Raw genomic sequence first — 20,342 nt, forward strand, 5'->3', positions numbered from 1 at the left:
GTACCGGCTAATGAGAGCCGCTCTTTTGAGTTCTCTGTTAAATCCCCGCTACCTAGCCGCCTCAGTCAAATCTGAAAGCATCAAAGCGTCACACAAAGCAGCTTTTTTTTAAAAACATACGTATACCATAGAAGGCTCTAGCAGTAATGCGGTCTCCGATAGACGAGTTCGGTTCAAACGTAATTACCGCGGCGGTGATTATCGGCGGGCCGTCGCGGGCCTGAGCGGCTGCTCAGCCCGTAGCCGGTCGGCGCTCGCTGCATCGCCTTCCTCGTAATTCCTTAATTGGGGTTGAGTGAAGGAAGCGAGCGCTCGGGCGAGGGGGGGGGGGCGGCGCGGACGGGGGGCCCCGCCGCGGTTAATTGGCAGCTGCAGATCCAGCTGGCACCGAGCCGTCTGAACGACGCCGCTCTCCCATCCCCCGGCTGTGCAGGGGAGCGGTACAATAGGTTAACGATGGACACAGCAGAACCCCACGCAGACCGTTGTGTTCCTGAGCCGTGTTCCTACTGTAATATCCAACCATACATAAATATTTAATGAATGTCAATGAATATCTTAAAATGACTGCCTGACAAGCAAATGCTAGTATATTATTATTTTTATTTTTATTAACTCGACTCAGACTTACAGCTGAGCTCAGAGATCGCAGAGGAGAGCTGACTGAGTGAGTGTATCTCAGCAGTAATGGCTGTGTCATGCTGACCCAGCGCCAGGCTCACACAGAGGGTCTCCCCCCTTCCCTCGCCCCCAAATCTGCTCTCTGGAACCGCACGCACCGTACCCGCGCCGCATGTGGCCTGCACCTGAGCCGGAGACCTCTGCCTCCGAGACGAGGTCGCGCTCCGGAAAACGTGAATGAGCCGCCCCCCTTAAACAAGCTCCTCTCCCTGCTCCTGTCTCCCAGCGAGCGTCCCTATACCTGGGTCTGTGAGCTAATGCAACCCAGAAAACGTGTGTGATTGGACACACGGCGCCAGGCTTTTACGAATCTACATAATTTGATTGGTTCATTGGCCTCCTCCGTCACACATAGCGTGCTCTCTGTCATTCTCCATGTTTGTTCTAATATAATCATGTCCTTCTACTGCAAAACAAATTACAAGCTCTAAATTAGAGCTTGGAATAACTGAAATACTGCAAATGATAAGTGTTTGGTTATCTACTAGCTATATTTAATGCACATGTTTTAGATTTCAGGCTTTCGAATGACATAAAAGAAGTCCTGCAGTATTCCAAAAATTGACTGCAAATGCTAATGCAAAACGCCAGCATTCAGAATGAATGGGTTTTTAATGACCGGATGGGGTATTCCGGGTTATCTCACTCTGAGTCTAATGAAACCCTTTTTAAACAGGCTAATAGAATGTGTGCCTTCATAATCGAAGGGTCTTGTCTGAGTTAAAATCAGTCTGAACTGCATGCTAATTTTGTAAGCTTCATGATTGAACATGGACCAGTAGCTGTTCCCTTCAGTCTGCAATTAGTCACCGGCAAATATTGCTGTAAACACAAAATGCAGTAGTCATAGCAGAATCAGATTTCAGCCGTTTCTACTCTGAAATCCAGAAATAGGCCTCAATTTTTGAACATCTTCCAGGTGCATTTCTCCTACTCTGCCTTCTTTTTTTGAACGGTCATAAAAATTAATTCAGGATATTTATTGACAGGATAGAGCATTTTTTGACAGCGAACCCTAATTGAAACTGTTTGTCAAAGTGAGGGGAAAAAAAGATTCATGGCGCTTGATAATTTTTATTTTATTGTATTTCTGTTGATTGCTGAGAGAATTTCAGAGCTGGTGAGTGTAACGCTTTGAGGATGCACGGCAGTAATGATGGATTCTTTTATCCATGCCGGGGTGGATCAAAAATAAATGAGAGTAATACAATGGTGCAGGCGATTGAACTCTCTCTCGCTCCGGGTTACCCTGCGCTGCTTGTGCGAGTTTCTCATATGTTAGCAATCCCCAAACCTGCGCCGTTATTGTTAATGTTGTGTTTTATTGCTTAAGTGTCGGCTCTCCTCCAGGTAATGTCAGTAGCTCCTCCCCTGTTTTAGGGCTGGATAAAGATGATATGGAGGAGCCCCTGTAACGCAAAATAAGCATTGTGATTGAGTTGTGCATGCCATGGACATCCTGCTTGCGTTGCCTGGAGCGGTGAGAGAGAGCGCGATCAAAAGCCTTGTTGGCTCATGCTGTGAAGTGTCTGATCGGGGTGTGTGTGATTTTAAAGTTCACGGCAGAGGGGAGCAAAGCCGTGGGGAAAGGCTGGCGCTCAAACTTCATGGGCGGGGAAGTGATGAGTACAGGGAAGGGGGCGTGGCCTGTCTGGAGGCTTTGTTGCACTTGTTGTAGAGAAGCCCCCCTAAAAAATGGCAAGCTTTTCCCATTAAAAGTTGCCACTCATTTGCTGAGGGTTAAACTCCTCCCCCACAAAGATACTCTCAATATCTGAGGTTTAATCTCCTCCCCCTCAGTCTTTAGAACTGTCTTCCACTAAAACATCTCTTGTGTTACTGTACCTATGTGGATACACTTTCAGATTAAATTCCTAATGTGTTTAACTGAAGAGTTTAAATCATGACGTGATGAATACTGTATGTCAAGTCTGTGTATTTGTAGCTGCAAGAGTGTATAGATCTCAAAGTTGGCAATGCCACGAAACTCTGCGCATCTCATTACAGAAGTGGGAACGATTCCACTGCTATTCTTCACTCCACGGGTTGTTCTCCGAGCTTCAAAGGCCACAGTGTAATTATCTTGAACATTAATATGGGCAGTGTAGCAGATGAGAGGTTTAAGACTGTAAGGTAATCTCACTAAAAGGTGAAATGAGCATGAATGTGTTCGCCAGTAGAATTTTCACATGCTGATTTTGTCACGTTTTCTTTTGGATTAAAAGTTTCACTTAAAGTAACTTTTACTTTATGTCTTGAGCTTTGATAGCAGCCCCTGGGCTGTGTACAGGGTGGCTTTTACTGATTTGTAATGGATTTCATAAGAAGCATGTTATACATCAAAATTATATGCCGAAGTAGCCGTTAGAGGACCTCAGCTGGAAACGGTGGTCGTTTTTCCGGAAATGTTTGAGCTTAATGTGCTGTTATTCTTCTATATGCATCATCAATTCCCTGTTATGGTCATTGAACACTTTTTTCATGGGGTTTGCTTTCTGTTAGCTCTGGGAATTCTATGAACTGCTGTGTGATGGCTTATGGTTCGCACTATGCAACATAAAGATTGATTGATTTGATTGGCTGACATTCAGCTGTCAATGAAACAAGGCTCGCAAAGTGTGTTCAGTCAGATGCCCATTAGACAGGACCTCCCCAAAAAGATTCACGATTCACGCTCCCCTGGTACGTCGCCATCGTCAACCCTGCCCTGATGATGTCATTATGTTTACGTTATCCTTCCTTTGTTTCAGCAGTTATGAGGGCTTCACATCTGCCCTCCTGTTAAAAATAGCACTTCCCTAAAAGGTGGTCTCCACTCTTCCTTCCAAGCACAGGGCCTCAGGCCAAATCGTGTTTTAGGAGGCATCTCCAGGGGAACCTTTCGTGGCCCTTTGTGGGAGCTGCCTGGTTCCGGGCGGCTCGGTCGTTCGTCATTTCGTGTTCATACAGTGTTCAGAGCCTGTGTGAGTGAACTGTGCGCGCAGTGTTAGGCCTACAGCCTGGCTTTCCTGTGAACTGGTGATCTCAGACCCTCTATACTGTATGTTCCCATGGAGACACAGCAGGGGCAAGGCAATAAGAACTCCAATGAGCGCTCCACAGTCAACACTCCGGTTCGCATTCCAAGTTCAGAGAGCCGAAGTATCGAATGACTGAAGGTTAGAAACAACTGCGGAAAGTCAGGAACTGAAGTTTCTTACACTTTGACTAGATTTGTTCCAAGTGGAGTATCAGATATCTTGGATGTTTTGAATGTTGCTTAATTTAGCTTTTTTCAATACAACAGCGCCTCACAGCAGGAAGGTTCTGGTTTTTGATCCTGGCCTGGGCCTGTCTGTGTGGAGTTTGCATGTTTTGGATTTGTAGTTGGACTACATTACATGACTCCCCATTCACCCTTAATAATATAGTAGTATTGGGCACGACAGAGTAAAATGGACAACCACTGAACAAGAGAGCATCCATGTATGAGGCTATACCTATATCCCACATTTAGCATCTATGCATATGGCTATATCCATATACCACAGTTATCTACCCTGTCCACGAGACCTATGGGGGGTTTTGTGGAAATGTCTGAATGCGTGCCTATGTACACCTGTGATAGTGTGTGTTTATGTGTTAATGTTTGTGTATGTGTGTTTGGGGAGGTATTTTCCCTTCACAGACTGTGTGTGTGGTGCTGAAGACCCTTAGATCTGGCTAAGGGGATGGGCTGTTTTTTTACCCTCTCCCAGTGTGCACAGCTGGTTTGTAAGCTTGAATAATATAAAATATGAGAATAAAATTCAGCGGCGAAGCCCTCAGTATATTGGCCTGGAGTGGAGGCTGTGGCCTGAGCCTGCTGGAGAGGAGTGGTCTTCTGTGTGTGGGACGACCTGCTGCGTGGGCAGAGCATAACTCTCGAAACATATCAGTAAATAAGTAAAGAGGGCAGCCTCCTCTTCACTCCTGTCTCCCCCCACACTTAACCTCCTGAACTCTCCCCAGAGGAGCTGTGATTGAAGTGGGCGGGGGCGGTGCTTGGGGGGTTCCCAGAGGCGGCTCCGGTTGTTCTTAAGGAAAACTTGACGTGCTGGGGGATGGTGACTGAAGGAAAGGAGGACCCGGGTCTCTACAGGTCAAATCCGCGCAATTTCCGATGCAGTGGCATTAGAAATGCAAACCCCGGTGTCGGCCTTTTTCCCTGCCGTAGGAAGCACTGAATTTCTACAGCACCGATCCATCCTATTACCAATCCTACAAGGTCGTCTTCTGTCTGAAATATAAATGATTCATTTTTCCTTGGCAAGGTCCAAATTTTGATTTCGTTCCTTTCACGCTTGTCACAGAGGTCCCGTGCCCTGGCTCACGGTGTGATGGGCAGAGGGGGCGGGGGTCCCAGCGGGAGGGAGGGCCGGGCCGTTTCTGTCCCGTGTGGACACACACGCGGAGCGCGCTGGTTAGCATTGTGCGCTTTGCCTCGGGGCTCATTACCGTAATTGGGTTAAAGACGGGGGTCTCGGGGAATCCATCTCCTCCGCCTTCCTCTGCGAGTCTGCTGATATCTGCCTCCGCTGCTCTGCAGTTCAGCGGCTGCTCAGATTACCAACAGGCCCGATTCTTTATGTGAGGGGGGTGTGGGTGTGGGGGGGGGGGAGATTTTCCTCTGTGCCCCCGCCCCCCCCCCAGACCTGACCGCTTTCAGTGATCTCTGTGAATGACGTAAGCGGGCGTGCGGCTCGCTGTGGATTTTAATTGCAAACATGCCGTCGTAAGGACTCGCCTCTAATTAATGTCTGGGCCCCCTGCCGTTAGGCGCTCTTTCACATGCCTGTTTGTTTTTCAGGCTCTCTTTCTTAAATAGAAAAAGATTTACTTTCAGATTTACTGCTCAAATAACACAGGCCTTAACTAGACTTTCATGTAATTTAACGGGTGAAATTCAATCACGCTGAGTTTTTTATGCATTTATTTGTTTCTGTTTCTCAGGGCGGTGATAAAAGACTCGAATGCTGATGAAAAATTAGCCTTGTTTTTTTCTGGGGGACGGGTCATTTTCTCAAATTTGGAATCACCATTGCTATCCTCTTAGTTCACAGCTATGTTACCTGTACCTAAGCAGTGAGCAGCTGAAAGAGTGCAGTCTCTTCCAGTACGCTCCCCAGGTGGCACCCTACAGGCCACACGGTGTACTGCAGGAGAGCAGCATCTCTCACTGGTGACTATTGGTCAGGCACCTGCAGGTGCCTGGTGAATGGACAGGAGGTGCTTGTGCAGTCAAACTGATGAACCGTGGCCAAATGAAGCCTACTGTACCCTGGCAAGGCAATGCCAGTCAAATCGCACTTCTACACACCCCCGGCCATAGATAATTAAAAACATAAAGTAGTCTAATTTGAACCTGTGATGTCTAAGCAGTAGGGCTCCAACGGTGCTGATTTCAAGTGCCTTTACTCTCTCAGGAGCTCACAGAAATTTACTGTTATCCTCCCACCCACCAGTGTCACCAGAAATGATTCAGCAAAGATGGTAACAGGAGAAGATTGGAAGATTGAATATCTTCTCTGGGCTTTGTGTTTTGAAAGAGATTGCAAGGCATGACTGCTGTTTCTGTATATATATATATATATATATATATATATATATATACATGCAGCATGTGTGGTACTGGAGCGGGGAGAGAAAATGGTCGACAGCTTGGAATGCAGTCTGTGGGATGCAGAGCTCAGACTTATCCATAATTAAATTCTATGTCAAGTCTCCCGATACCTTGTCCATCTCAGTTATATATGCTTAAGATGGGAACGGCATCCACAGCTGCCCCACCCCTCCATGTCGACAAATTCTTCCAGCTAAACGGATGACGGTCAACTGCTTAACCCAGCCCAAATAATGTTGCCTAAACAAGTCACCGCCCATATAACCAGTGATTCGTCAAAATGCTCAGTACTCACTGAGAGTTGCTGTTTTTTGTATGTTTTTTGGAGTAAAATACAAGTGGATAAATATTATATGAGTGATATGCACCAGCATGGGGGTCTTGTCCTTGTGTGACTCATCTGCTGTACATTCAGGCTCATTTTTGCTCTTTCGCCCTGCTTGCTGTGACCTGTGGGGACTACCTGTCTTTCTGCTGACCAGCTACCATCTAGATAAGAATGGCTGAAGTGGTTGCTCGTTTCTATTTCCTAACAAATCGGAAGGGCTCTGTAGTCATTTTGGGCAATGTACAACATATATGGCATTCTTAATCATCATAGTAAATTGTATTTCTATTTTTGATATGAAAGGATGGAGGATGAAATTGGCAACATAAAGTTTCAGATGTTTGAGCTCAGAAATGCATTCCACTCTCACAGGCAAGCTATCCAGATATATGGAGGACTGTGTTGTCTACAGTCAGGAATACTCAACCCTGATCCTGAACATCTGCAGTGTCTACAGGGCTACTCAACCCTGATTCTGAATATACAGTGCCTACAGGGCTACTCAACCCTGATTCTGAATAGACACAGTATATACAAGGCTATTCAATACTACTTTTAACGGGCCCCACTTTCTGAAATGTATAATTCCCCCAGTCCTTTCTCAAACACAGTGATGAAATATTTGTGGTGAATCACACTGTACAATTATAAAGGGCATGAAAGGTGTACAGTATATTCACATCTCTTCCACTGCCCCAGCACATTTTAAATTATTCAATATTTTCTTGGCTGACTGAGCATCTTTGATAGGGCTGCTTAAATGCATTTAGAGGCTTTTGCTCTGTATTTGTCACCGAAATAAGCTGTAAAGTTGAAACCATAATGGCCTCTTCCCTTGCAAACCCCGATTAAATGTCGTGATTGCAGAAATTTCCCGCACCTCCATTCATTGCTATTCTAAACGGGCTCCTTTGTCTTTTTGCAGCTGAAAGTATCTGCAGATATCCCAGGCTGCTTCACCCCAGCAGTAAGGTAAGACTATTCTTTCCCTTATTCATGGCTTCTCATTGGAAATCTTTAAGTGCTGCCGTTGCAAGGTTGCATTGCCTTATTTGGAGATAGAGTTATAAAAAAAAACAACAACAGTACGATTGTGCTGATTTAACCTGTTTAGTCAGTGCAGCGCATTTGGGTTATATTTTCATACAGCTGGGGTTTGTGTGCCCTTTCAAACGATGTGCCATGACGTTGCAGTGTGCTCAGCTAATGAGGCCTGTGTCTGCAGTGAAGTGCGATGGTACCCCACAGCTGGTGACTGGCTTCAGCCAGAGCCTCTAATGAAATTCAGGACTCTTTGTCGTACTTAACACCGTGTCGGTACTCTCTGATGGCGTTCCTCTGCGCAGAGAGGTGGGGTGGGGGTGGGGGTGGGGGTGGAGGTGGGGGTGGGGGCGAGCCTGAAGTGTCACATCAGAGCTGACAGAGGCGTTTGGGGGCCGCTATTGGCCCGAGCGGCGGTTGCCGGGGAGACCCGTGGAAGTGGAGCGTGTAATACCGAGGCCGGAAAAAGGCCTTAGCAAAGCGCGGCGGAATCCTTCGCACGCTCCGGCCCCTAATCCCGCCGCCCCGTTCTCACGGCTCTCCGGGGAAGCTGTGGTGCTAACGGCCACCGGTCCGGCACACCGGCTCTCTAAGCCCCCTCTGGCTCCGGGCCCCGCTGGTCCGGCACACCGGCTCTCTAAGCCCCCTCTGGCTCCGGGCCCCGCTGGTCCGGCACACCGGCTCTCTAAGCCCCCTCTGGCTCCGGGCCCCGCTGGTCCGGCACACCGGCTCTCTAAGCCCCTCTGGCTCCGGGCCCCGCTGGTCTGGCACACCGGCTCTCTAAGCCCCCTCTGGCTCCGGGCCCCGCTGGTCGGGCACACCGGCTCTCTAAGCCCCCTCTGGCTCCGGGCCCCGCTGGTCCGGCACACCGGCTCTCTAAGCCCCCTCTGGCTCCGGGCCCCGCTGGTCCGGCACACCGGCTCTCTAAGCCCCCTCTGGCTCCGGGCCCCGCTGGTCCGGCACACCGGCTCTCTAAGCCCCCTCTGGCTCCGGGCCCCGCTGGTCCGGCACACCGGCTCTCTAAGCCCCTCTGGCTCCGGGCCCCGCTGGTCCGGCACACCGGCTCTCTAAGCCCCCTCTGGCTCCGGGCCCCGCTGGTCCGGCACACCGGCTCTCTAAGCCCCCTCTGGCTCCGGGCCCCGCTGGTCCGGCACACCGGCTCTCTAAGCCCCCTCCGGCTCCGGGCCCCGCTGGTCCGGCACACCGGGTCTCTAAGCCCCCTCTGGCTCCGGGCCCCGCTGGTCCGGCACACCGGCTCTCTAAGCCCCCTCTGGCTCCGGGCCCCGCTGGTCTGGCACACCGGCTCTCTAAGCCCCCTCCGGCTCCGGGCCCCGCTGGTCCGGCACACCGGCTCTCTAAGCCCCTCTGGCTCCGGGCCCCGCTGGTCCGGCACACCGGCTCTCTAAGCCCCCTCTGGCTCCGGGCCCCGCTGGTCCGGCACACCGGCTCTCTAAGCCCCTCTGGCTCCGGGCCCCGCTGGTCCGGCACACCGGCTCTCTAAGCCCCCTCTGGCTCCGGGCCCCGCTGGTCCGGCACACCGGCTCTCTAAGCCCCCTCTGGCTCCGGGCCCCGCTGGTCCGGCACACCGGCTCTCTAAGCCCCCTCCGGCTCCGGGCCCCGCTGGTCCGGCACACCGGCTCTCTAAGCCCCCTCTGGTTCCGGGCCCCGCTGGTCCGGCACACTGGCTCTCTAAGCCCCCTCCGGCTCCAGGCCCCGCTGGTCCGGCACACCGGCTCTCTAAGCCCCCTCTGGCTCCGGGCCCCGCTGGTCCGGCACACCGGCTCTCTAAGCCCCCTCTGGCTCCGGGCCCCGCTGGTCCGGCACACCGGCTCTCTAAGCCCCCTCTGGCTCCGGGCCCCGCTGGTCCGGCACACCGGCTCTCTAAGCCCCCTCTGGCTCCGGGCCCCGCTGGTCCGGTACACCGGGTCTCTAAGCCCCCTCTGGCTCCGGGCCCCGCTGGTCCGGCACACCGGCTCTCTAAGCCCCCTCTGGCTCCGGGCCCCGCTGGTCCGGCACACCGGCTCTCTAAGCCCCCTCTGGCTCCGGGCCCCGCTGGTCCGGCACACCGGGTCTCTAAGCCCCCTCCGGCCCCGGGCCCCGCTGGTCCGGCACACCGGGTCTCTAAGCCCCCTCCGGCTCCGGGCCCCGCTGGTCCGGCACACCGGGTCTCTAAGCCCCCTCTGGCTCCGGGCCCCGCTGGTCCGGCACACCGGCTCTCTAAGCCCCCTCTGGCTCCGGGCCCCGCTGGTCCGGCACACCGGCTCTCTAAGCCCCCTCTGGCTCCGGGCCCCGCTGGTCCGGCACACCGGCTCTCTAAGCCCCCTCTGGCTCCGGGCCCCGCTGGTCCGGCACACCGGCTCTCTAAACCCCCTCCGGCTCTGGGCCCCGCCGGTTCGCCGTAGCGCGGGGTCCCGGCGGCTCCGGCGGCAGCTGTAATCGGGCCGCTGGCTTCTCCTCGCGGGGCTGTAACGCCTCGCTGATGTGATCAATTTCATCTGAGGCTGTGCGCTACATTTCAATCTGTGCACAAAGAATAAGGATCAAGGGAACAGCAATATCAAGCTATTATTGATTTAAATGTGACATTGCTTGCTTTGTGTGTGTGTGTGTGTGTCTGTGTGCGCACGCATATGTTTGTGTTTGTGTGTGTGTGTGTGCGCGCACGTGTGTGTGTGTGTGTGCGTGTGTGTTGTCTTACATATAGAAACAAGGTTGTTTACGTTTGACTTTTTCAATAAATATTTCTGGTTGGCTGTGGGAATATTGCTCACATAGGATTCATTAGTTATACTTAAAGACAGCAAGACTTGGTTGGTTTTTGCTTAATTCTGCCTCTTTGTATTGAGGTTAGTAGCTGGTTATAATGCTTAATAATTCTCAGCTGAAAGGCATTGTTGCCCTACTTTATTGAAGAATGTGCCAGTGTAGCCCATATTGATTTTCTGTTAAAGTGAAGTTTCACACCTGTATTGTCTGTTGGAGGTAATAATCTCTGCTACATTGACCTCTACCTGCCTGTTTGTGTCACACGTAAAAAACGTTCTGGATTGTACTGGTGTCAGGCTGTTTCCAAAAAATGTTCTGTTTAATGAAACCGGGCTCGTGTGTATATTTAGTCATCTTGCCCAGAGGAACAGAACATGTCTGATTTCACCTGAGCTCTCAATTAGCAAATTAAATCAAATGGTGGCTTAATGAGGTGGAAAACTCTGTGTCTCTGATTGCACAATAATTTTTGTTCTCGCTTGGGGGTTCTTTAAGCATCTGGGGACTTGAAGAGGGTTTAAAAACATGCTTGGAGAACGCCTTGCTGTCTGTGGCCTTGCGCCAGGTTCTGTGAGAACCATTTAGGGGCGGGGTCAGCAAAAAAAAGGTGATGCGTATGAGAGGCGGGTGGAGTTTTACAGCGTGACTCTGCCCACTTTGACCCACGTCACTGTTACCTAATGGAAGACCTGATGTTTTTCATGTGCTTTTTCTGCATGGAAATCCTTTCTGAAAGGCAGTGGCTGTCTGCTCACACTGCTTTTTGAGTTATTGGGTCATGTCTCCTTCGCCACTACAGGAAGCATGATCTACCGCACCCCCCCCCCCCCCCCACCTCACCTAACCCCACCCCGACAGAATTATTGGATACCAGCGTCTCCCCAGTTACCGACCACCAGAACTCCCTCATCTCCCACGCTTTGGAAATAAGCCCTACACCACCTCTCCTCCTCCACCCTCGAGGGTGCAGAACCACGGGCGATGTCCTTTTCATCACTGCATGCAGTCAGCCTCCGCCCGCAGGTCTGATCGCTCAGCGGGTGCTCAGCGCAAAGATAAAAACCTCAGAGAGAAAGATACACAGCTTGATACCCTCCGATCGCGCCGTAGACGCAGGAACGGTGTTTCAGAAACAGCGCAGTCGTTTTGTTCTGTCAGGCCGGAGGGGCCCAGGCGAGTGAGTGGATGTAGAGGTGTGGGGCTCTGGCTGTGACAGGGTCCAACACAGGGGAGGTTAGGCTGGGGGCACAGCTGGATCAGTGGGCGTTTTGGTGAAAAACCAAGAGGCCCGTTTTCAACATGCAGAGAAACTATTTGCAAAATTTCTCCCTGCATTCACTGATGCACTGGTTGAGTAATGTAGATCTGATAATTGAAATCATGTGCGAGTAAATGCCGTTTATTGTGACTGATAGTACATGGAGCCTTTCTTTGATTTCAGTCTTCCAGCATGATTGGTGTTAGGCTGGCCCTGGGGAATGCAAAGACTGAAATCCATGCACAGCTTGTGCTGGCAGAATTCTATGTTGTCTCTTGAGTATTTGTGCTCATGCTGTGTGTGTGTGTGTGTGTGTGTGTGTGTGGGTGGGAGGGGGGGTGCGCACACACACACACACACAGCATGGTCAGAAATGCTCATTTGACAGCGCTGAATTCTGCCGTGCGTATCCCCGTCTGTTGACAGGCCTCCGATGAGATTTTGGAGGGAGAAGCTGATGTTTATGGCTTTCCTTGCCACCGTCCATGAACATTTGGAACCTTAGCTGTTCCAGTTTGCATTGTAGAGAAAACAAACCCCCACCAAACAACAGAGAAAGCAGACTGTCTGTTCTCATACGCCTCACAGTACCACTCTCTGGGGCGACATAGCTCAGGAGGTAAGACCGATTGTCTGGCAGTCGGAGGGTTGTCGGTTCAAACCCCGCCCTGGGCGTGTCGAAGTGTCCTTGAGCAAGACACCTAACCCCTAACCCCTAACTCCTAACTGCTCTGGCGGATGAGAGGCATCAATTGTAAAAAGCGCTTTGGATAAAAGCGCTATATAAATGCAGTCCATTTACCATTTACCATTACTCTCTCTGGCCGCTTGTGCTCGCTGCAGGAGCCGGGCGTCTCCCTCTCTGGAGCTGGGCGCAGAGCCATCGCCGGTCACCCGCGGTGGGGCTGCGGGGTGACCGATTGGGTGCGCAGGCATGGAGCCCTGCTGGCCGCCCGGCCGCCTGGGTGCTGCTGCGCTGTGCGGTTTCGCCCAGACCGGGTCTGGTTCAGGAGCCCCTAATTGGGAGTTCTCCGCGGCCAGCGTCTGTAGCAGACCCTGAGACGGCTCCGCTGCTCCCGGATCAGAGCGGTGTGAACCTCGCGGCCGATTGGCCGTGCGTTCCCGAGACGGCCCTCTCTGCGAGGCAGCCCGTAGCGTCCGCTGCACTCGCTGAGAGAGCGCACACTTATGGGCGTGGGGCTTCCTAACCTCTGCTTGTTGCTTGCCTCACAAATGGTATTGAAACTGTTTAAACTATGGGATGATTATGAATTCTTAATACAGCATCAATTACTGCATTACAAATCCTTAAAATTATTTTAATTTTTTTTAGTACTGTTGTTATTGCATGCTCATAACTGAAATATTTTGTTTCAGAAAGTTACAAAATATGCTTTTTGGCTGTGCCTCAGACAGAATGCAGCTGCCTCCCTGCATCCTTAGAAGTGAGCTCCCTCTGTAGGTAGCGTCCTGATGGAAAAGGTACCTCAAAAGGCAGCAGATTTGAGATGCACTTTGAAAGCAGGATGACGTAACGGGAAAGTAACGCGATTACTAGTGATGTGGCACAACAGAGCAGAAGGCATCAGTGAGATCACCTTTAAAAAGGGCCAATAATCCAATCCAAGGATGAACAAAGGGCAAGAACAACAACAAACAACAACCCCCAGATACCGGATTGCAACAGCTAGCTAAATCAAGAAGTTTGAAGTCCAAACACATGAACGCTGATCATCATACTTACTCAAACTTTGTACTGACCATTGACTGAACTCAACCATTGGCTATCAGGGAGCACAGATCAGCAGGCTGGCTTCTGCAGGTAGCATTTCCAGGGCCCTGTTATGCTGGTATATAATGCCTTGTGTTTTACATCCTTCCTTCAGTCTTGATTTCCATTATGCTAGCAAGTTAGCTGGCTAGTCCATGGAAAGCTCACTGGGGCTTAAAAACATTACATACATTATTATAGTGGATTAAATAATTAACATGTATTTTTAGATATACAGTAACTACAACACATTACCAAGTTCACACTCACACTTGTAACCAAACTTCTCCGCTACCATTGCAACTGCTACTAGCCATCTTATCTTAAACATTTTCTTGAATTATTACAAAAACACATAATTTGATTATTCATTATTTGTTAATCATTTATAACTGAATCATAGTCTAAAGTGTTGTAAGTGACAATTCAAACAAAACAGAAGTCAGGTTGCTAGCTGAGAAGTGCAGGGAATATGCTGACTATATCATGTACACTGCAAGTAAATTTTGGTTTTCTATTTGGATTCAGTCCTGGTTCACTTGCAGGAGCATACCATACAGAACTGCAATCTTTGCAGTAATCATTCTTTGGGCCTTTCCAAGTACTGTACAGAAAACACCACTTCTATCTCACAATCCTGTTTGGGGTTGAATGCCCTCAGGATGCCCTCTTACCATGAGGGTGACCCCAAGCAGGACTGTGTTTCAGGACTAAAAACTGAAATAACTGACAGAAATCCTCACACATCTCTTTTGTTCTCTCTTCCTGTCTCTTTTAAGTCCTTACAGGTGCTGTGTAAATGTGATCTTTTGGCTTTTGTATTTTCCTTTTTGGCCATTTTGAATTCCCGTCATGCTTCCGGGGCTTCGAGGCCAGGCTGTAGATACTCTGGTCTGGATTACCGCTGGACGGGGTCGGCCAAGAACGCTCGCTGAGGGTGACCCGCCCCGTTTACCGCTCGTTACGGCTGGGGGAAGCCCGTACGCCGCGTCGCGGTCTTGGCAAATCTACTGAGACCCGGCGTATGGAAATACGGAAACATGAGGCCAGAAACGTCAATTCAATCTCCGCTGAATGTCTTAACCTTTTTCAAATCCCCTATCAGAGGAGGGAGGATTAAGGTGAAAGTGTACGGAAGATGCTGAGATGGGGCTTGCGTGGGAGAGCCCGCTGTTGCTCAGTGAACGGGGTCCATCTTGAAAGGGCTTCTATGACTGCTTTTATAAGCATTCCAGGGTGACACTGGGAGGACTTATATGTGCAGCCTTTTGACACCATTTGCCCCTTCATCCTCTGGTAGAAATGAATTGAAAATGTTCTAACGAGAATCTTCCATATATTTTCAAACTGACCGAAATGCTTTACAGGTAATTTCTCACAACAGATTTCTAGAATTTTCTTCTTCGTAAATAAGGACATTTAGACAGATCTTTCGATTAGCCCGTGGGGTAGACTCTGCACACAAAGGAGCACACACAGCAGACTTTGGGGGAGAAAAAGGAATATAAAAATATGTTGACTTAAGGACTTGTAAAAAATATAATAAATGGGGAAAAAATCCTTTAAATTCAAATTCCTCTTCATATTTTATGGATGTCACACAGCTCCCACAGTGTTTCGCAAGGTGACACAGAGCAACATCACTTTGACACCTGACTCCTCGCAGCTGCTTTCCAATTTACAGCTAGCGCCTTTTTTTTTATTGGCCACCGAAGTATGAAGGAGCTTTACTGCCTGGAGAGCAGCCTGGTTCTGGTCATGGAGGTTCCAGTCACCTGTTTAATCAGACTAGGAATACTTGGCTTGGCATTATGATTAGCACTCGCAGAACTGAGTGTTTCTTGTTTGTGCATCTGTGAATTTACGGCAGGCGAACCCTGTCTTTCCGACAAAGATCCCTCTGTGGGTTGGGCACAACAAGCTTCCCTTTGTCAAGCACGGCAGTCATGTGAGAAGCTGGTGTCTACTTATGTGCATTTTATCAGTCTGATACTTTTCTGTGAATTTTTGAATAAATGAACCCAGATGCAGGCCTATGTGTGTGGGGAAAATACTCACTTTAAAGATCTGCAATCAGTCACACTTTCAGCCAGGAAATTGAATATAATGATGTTAAATGTTGTTTTGTTCTGGTATTTTGGTATTCCCTAAATGTGTATTAATACAAACAATGTTCAGTATTTTTCATCAATTAAGAAGCATTGGAATTTTTTGCCCAAGCAATCGAATACCACTTATACAGTTGCATACTGGAATTATAGATTATTCAGTCTCATCCATGTGTTACTGAGTAAATTTTTTAAACTGAGTCTTGATTAGCTTATTTTACCTGCTGTATGTGTACATTTCTATGTATTTATGTGACTGTGTGTGTGTACATGTGTATGTGTGAGTGTGTGGCATGCGTCTGGGCATGCGTGGGTGTGTGTGTGTGTGTGAGCATGCATGTGTGCATATGTGTGTGTGTGTGTATGTGTTTCTACAGTATGCATGCGTGTATGTGTTTGGAGAGTCTGCTGTGCCTCTGTGTCATGCTGAATGCATCTGTTAGGGCAAGACTGCTAACTGTGCTTGAAAGGCAGTGATGTGTGCCATATGGAAACCCCCTTCCACCCCCCTATTCCTCTAATCACTTATTCATTAACACATCTCAGAAACCCTCTCTACCTTCTCCACACTCGCTATTAGAATCTCACTCGGGAGAGTTTATACATTCCCCATTCCTCCTGGGGAAGCACTCTTAATATAATTAGAAACATATCTATTTCGTGCATTTATTTGATAGCTTTACTCTGTTTTGGCCCGTGTTTTTAGAATGGCACATTGAAAAATCAAGACAGACACATTGAAGCGTTTCATTTTCGGCGCCACGGTACTTTTGTTTCAGACACCCCCCCGCTCCCCACCCCCCCACCCACACATGGAAGCCACCGCTGTCCCCGAGAGGTCCTGAGTGGAGAGGCCGGAGACAGAGACCATACGTTTTTTATGTCTCTAACCCTCACAGTCACAGCAGCCACAGTAAGCTCCTGTCACAGGAGATCATCTTAGTTATTCTGCGCCCCTCTGGCCCCCCCGCCCCCCTGACATTTGATGCTGAAACAAAGTATTGCAATTATAACCCCAACCACACTGCAGGTTCCCCTACCAGTCAGAATCACTGGAGGTGGAGGAAAGGAGAACTGGGACTGCACTGCTGTAGCACAATCTGGTGCACAATCGTCTGTGGTGGGAGAGAACAGGAAATGGGGCAAATCAGAACTGTGGATAGAGGTTCTTTCTACATCGCTTGATTCCTCATAGACTATGTGTTTTTGGGTACAGTTTCCCCCTTAATGATAAATGGGTCGTCCTTGACTGGTGAAGCTCCTCATAGTAGATGACCGGAGCTCTTCAGCACGAGTCCGGCCTCCTCTTCCTCACGGAGAGCGGTGTGCCCGCCCCGCGTTGGTAACCGCTGGCGTCGTCAGGCAGCTGCCGGGGTAACGTGGGCCGTGATGTGTGGCGCAGACGAACTCCGAGCCCAATTTGCTGTTCCATTTGCATCCAGGCCGTCGGGTGTGCTTTTTCAGTACAGCGGAGATGGAAAAGCTCTCCTGGTGCATTAGCACTGAGTCAGCGCAGGGCTTATGAGCAAGCTAGCGCGCTCTTCTGTGACGCCTGTCCTGATTCTGCTAAGGGGCTGATATGCACCAGCGGCGTTATTTCCACCCCCGTGTTACGTTTTACCCGCTGGGGTTGTGGGGTTTGTAGACGCTGCGGGTTGTGTGGGTTGGGTCATTTTGTGTGACCTGGGAAAAGGGTGCAGGCTCTGGCTCCTGCTTCTCTACTCCTACTCTGTTCCCTCTGATAATCTGGGAGAACTCGGAGGACTGCAAATGTGTGTGTTTGTGTGTGTGTCCACGCGTACGTCCACATGCTTATGCTTGTTAGTGTGAGTTTTTGTGATAGGCCAACTGCGTAACAGATTTTAAAACTTGTGTTACATCTGTAACGCTACTTTTCAGTTTTGCAGGGGATATTTTTATTTTCTGAATGTTGAGAAGTCCTTAGCTGCTTTTATTGATCACGCAAGCTAATTTTTCATTATTTTGTAGTTTCAAAACTTACTTCAGGCGTTCTAATCTAATATATGGCACTGAATGAATAGGAAAGACACAACCAGCTAGATTAGCAATAGTGTTGTTTTATTTGAACGTACTGTAAAAGGCTATATTCACAAACGTGAGAAGAAGCCAAATGCTTGTGAAATTTCATTGAAATAATTTAAATGGATTATAGACACACTCTCAGAAACACCATGCATCATTTTGAAGCCACTTCATTATCTTTCAGAACATCCACTTGTAAACTGTAAGGAACAATAAATCTATTTGGATGTAAGTCCTTCTTTAAGAACCTTGGCCATGAGACGGACTTCCTGCTGTATAGAAAGCGAGGCATCTCAAAATGCTGCTCTGTAATCGGCAGCCTGCTCCTACACGGGCCTTCAGTTCCTCTGGATGGACTCCGCCCGTTACCGTGGTGAACCCCAGCGGTGCTAGAGCACCGGCAGGTGTGTGGGTCAAGCTTTGATCTTCTTGGCCCCCCATCACAGCACCAGCTTTTGTAAAAGCTTGTGGAGGGACGTGGAATGTGTTCTGAAGCAGATTTCAGGGACAAACACACTGTCATGAGTTAATCAGTAGACTGGGTCGTGGGGTACAGTCCTGGGTCAGAGCAGTAGACTGGGTTGTGGGGTACAGTCGTGGGTAAGGGCAGTAGACTGGGTCGTGGGGTACAGTCCTGGGTCAGAGCAGTAGACAGGGTTGTGGGGTACAGTCCTGGGTCAGAGCAGTAGACTGGGTTGTGGGGTACAGTCGTGGGTAAGGGCAGTAGACTGGCTCGTGGGGTACAGTCCTGAGTCAGAGCAGTAGACAGGGTTGTGGGGTACAGTCGTGGGTAAGGGCAGTAGACTGGGTCGTGGGGTACCGTCCTGGGTCAGAGCAGTAGACTGGGTCGTGGAGTACAATGAGAGCATCACAGCCATACTGACAGAGAGACTACAGCCTAGCTCTCCTCTGCAGTGCTGAAAAGCACATCACCGCACAGCTTACAGCAGGATAATAATACCCAGCTTGACATATAAACCCTCTTCAAATCCTGCACACACAAGCACACATCAGTGCACAACATCCACAGAGGCTGATATACTGCTGTAGTGTATGCATACACACATATGCGCCTGCTTACTTACAGAGGCGCACACAGACACACACACGCACACACACACACGCACACACACGCACACACACACACACACACACACAGGCCTCAAAGTGAGAAGACCCCAATGGAAGGAGCACGTGAAAATGGACACACGGAGCTCTGTTCCTTCGTTATGTTTCAGAGGAATGTGGCGGAGGCTAATGTAGAGCTGTTGGTGTTTATGATGGCTGGATTGCAGGGCAGGGGCAAAGCCAGTCTGCCCCCAGCATACTGCCTCTGAGGGTCCCCTGAGAGCCTGGCTCTGAACCACATCGGAGATCACCCCTTCTGTGGGGTTTTGTATTTTTATTTTTTGGTTGCGGTGGGTAGGTGAGCCGTCATATCTCGCTTCACTTCCGGGTTATAGGGCATCTGTGAAATTCATTTACGAACAGTTTGTCCATGGCAAGACAGCAAGATATACCAGCTGTTATGTCTGGAGAGGGGTCTGTGAGTTTGCCATGGTAGATGTGTGCTATAGTAAGGTAGAAATCCCCAGGAGATTTTACCTGAGCTGACTTTTGCGCTGGCATAGCATGGAGCGTCAGGCGAGAGGATCTGGTAGGTAAAGCTTGGCTGCAGTGGAATGCAGTTCTTTTTTGTTTGTTTGTTTGTGTGTGTTATTCTAACCCCTGTGCAAATTGGTCATTGGTGTTCCAGCAGCCCTGACAGGAATTTTGAGGCTCATTCTGCTGAATTGTTTTCTCTTCTCGAAAAGTATATATTTTTTAATGATCTGAAAATTGTTTTTAATATAATACTGCATGTTTTCAAAATGGATCATTTTTCAGTTCTTTGAAACAGGGGCACTGGAGTGTGCATGTTTTGGGGAGGGGGAGGTTAGGGGAGGGGGAGACAGAAAGCCGTACAAACTAAAAGATTCCTCCTAATGAGTTGCATGTGATTCTAATTAGTTACAGAGCTGCAGAGAAGGGGAAACCTCCCATCCGTGTGAGTGTGTGTGTGTGTGTGTGTGTGTGTGCATGCAAGGACATAAATTTTATTTTAACTTTGGGGGAGGACAACAAACAGGAAGTTTTCTTCAGGTTTTTTTTTTTTTGAGGGGGAGGAGCACTAATAATACAAACCTGTACAACTGTGTCCCCTATCCCCCTGGGATCAATGTGTGTGTGTGTGTGTTGGCAGAGTTGGCAGACCAGTGGGTCTTTTTTTTTTGTATGAGTAGACAGAATTTGGTGTTACAGTCCATTGGTTAGTGCAGTAGACAGGATTTGGGAGTACAGTCCTTTGGTTGGTGCAGTAGACAGGATTTGGGGGTATTGTCCTTTGGATAGGGTAGTGGACAAGATTGTGGGGTATGATCCTTGGTCATAACATACCTGGATAATATCATGGGATAATATAATGGAGCCTAATATACAAACAGTCTTTTTTGGCCCTTTTCTGTTGAAACTACCATTTTCCATCTTCTAACCTTCAAATCCTATATCAGTTGTTACTGTATTTTTTGCATAATTCAACCAGAGTTTCAATGAAACAGTAATACTACAGTTATTACTGTTTGCGTTTCAATATAAGTTATTCTACATTGTAAAGTATGTCATGTATTTTGTTTGTACACAGGAACATGTGCCTGTGGGGCAGTAGG

The 20,342-nt window shown here is 49.1% G+C and overlaps 1 protein-coding gene across 1 annotated transcript in view; it reads left to right on the top strand.

Moving 5' to 3' along the window:
* Positions 1–20,342, top strand: part of LOC135242735 (talin-2-like) — a 127,130-nt gene that overhangs the window by 26,707 nt on the left and 80,081 nt on the right. Inside the window, exon 2 of the mRNA XM_064313963.1 lies at positions 7,576–7,622. The gene's annotated coding sequence lies outside the window, so the exon portion shown is untranslated. The remainder of the gene's footprint in view (positions 1–7,575; positions 7,623–20,342) is intronic.

This window comes from Anguilla rostrata, chromosome 16 (assembly GCF_018555375.3).
Source record: "Anguilla rostrata isolate EN2019 chromosome 16, ASM1855537v3, whole genome shotgun sequence".
Classification (NCBI taxonomy): domain Eukaryota; kingdom Metazoa; phylum Chordata; class Actinopteri; order Anguilliformes; family Anguillidae; genus Anguilla; species Anguilla rostrata.